This window comes from Oratosquilla oratoria, chromosome 5 (assembly GCF_046742065.1).
Source record: "Oratosquilla oratoria isolate Oo_2021 chromosome 5, ASM4674206v1, whole genome shotgun sequence".
Classification (NCBI taxonomy): Eukaryota; Metazoa; Arthropoda; class Malacostraca; order Stomatopoda; family Squillidae; genus Oratosquilla; species Oratosquilla oratoria.
Genome location: NC_134781.1, coordinates 55,325,717 through 55,327,726, shown reverse-complemented (window position 1 = coordinate 55,327,726; position 2,010 = coordinate 55,325,717).

Below are 2,010 nucleotides of genomic sequence, written 5' to 3'. Positions count from 1 at the left end.
TAGCAGCATATGCTGAAATTCCATGACTCCTTAGACAACTGCTCTCGCTCAGCAGGATTTACTATTTTTTTCTTTTTATTCCGACGGCCGAATTGTCGTAGTCTTTTCATTTCAGAGCCGAATGTCTTTATCCAGTTTTGAGTCTTCAACGCCTCCAAAATAGCCTTCAGACACAACCATATCATTCAGTTCACATTGGGGAGATTATCGTGAACTCATGTGAATTTGAAAAGGGTAGAATATGGGTTTGTTCACAGTATTCTAGAATTCCTTAAGCAAAGGAGGAAGGCAGTTGAGGCTTTGTTCATAGCCACCAAATTTAACATCAGCCAAAAAGTAGGGGACATAATATGGAAGGAGTACACAGCAAAATATGCAGTAATAAGCTGCCCCAGGACAGCTCTTACATAATACGGGGATTATGTCCAGTGACCAAATGTCCTACGGCTTCTGCATGTATTATTATTATTACTATTATTTCATTTTACTTTATTTGAACTGATTTGATTTGATTGGGTTATTTTATCCATTATTTCTTAACTTTATCAATTATGTCTTTATATATATATTTTTTTATTTTATTCTATCTTATTAATTTTTGACACCTTTTAGATTCCACACAACACCATTTGACATCACACTAGACATACCAGAACTGTTTCTGTTAATCAGTTTGATATATATCAGAATCAGATATGTGATTTATTATGTATTTGAATCAATTATGTAATTCATACGTACAAACCAACCACGGATCCCACTCCCAGGGAGGTGGTTCCCCATGTATATCGTCGACTCCATCCCAGAGTTACATTCCTCTGAAGAAACTAGGAGCGAAACCAGTCAGGAATAAAACTCAAGAATCAGTTCTAGATCCATGGCTTTCCCTTTCCACCTATCTCAATCTCTCACAATCTCTCTCTCTCTCTCCTTATATATATATATATATATATATAGATATATATATATATATATCATATATATATTATATTATATATATATATATTATATTATATTATATTATATTATATATATATATATATATATATATATATATGTATATATATATATATATCACATAATTTTTATAGCCGACGCGCATAGGAATCAAACCTACCGCTCTGAGGCCAAGAAGCTACCGAGACGGTACCTCAACTCCCTCGGCAACTGGAGGTACAAAAAATCTCTGAACTCGGAACGATACTGGTTCCCGAGTTTAGGAAAGATCGCTGTCTGCTACCCAAATTCCTTTTTCACCACAGATCCGACCTCAACTCGTATCAGCGGGTAAGGATCGGAATGAATCCCTTTTTCGCTTTCGCTATTGTAACTATGTGAGAAATTTGCTAGTGAACAGCGACATCAATCAGATAATTTTTATGGCCGTCGCGCATAGGACTCGAACCTACCGCTCTGAGTCCAAGAGGCTACCGAGACGGTGCCTTAACCCGCTCGGTTACAGGAGTTACAAAAATCTCTGAACTCAGAACGATACTGGTTCGTGAAACTAGGAAAGATCGCTGTCTGCGACACCAATTCCTTTTTCACCACAGATCCAACCTCAACTCGTAGCAGAGGGGAAGAACCGGAACGAATCCCTTCCATGCTTTAGCCATTGTAGCTATGTGAGAAATTTGCTAGTGTAAAGCGACATCAATCAGAAAGCGTGAAAGGGATTCGTACCAGTCCTTACCCCCTGTATATATATATATGTATTAATATATATATATATATATATGTATGTATATACATATGTATGTATATATATATGTATGTATGTATATATATATATATATATACATATGTGTCTGTATGTATATATATATATATATATACATGTATATATATATATACATATACATATGTATAATGTATATTTATATATATAAATATATATACATAAATTATATGGATATATATATATATATATATACATATATATATATGTATATATATATATATATATATAATTCTGTTCAATTGTACATAAAAATAACATTATGTCAGTTG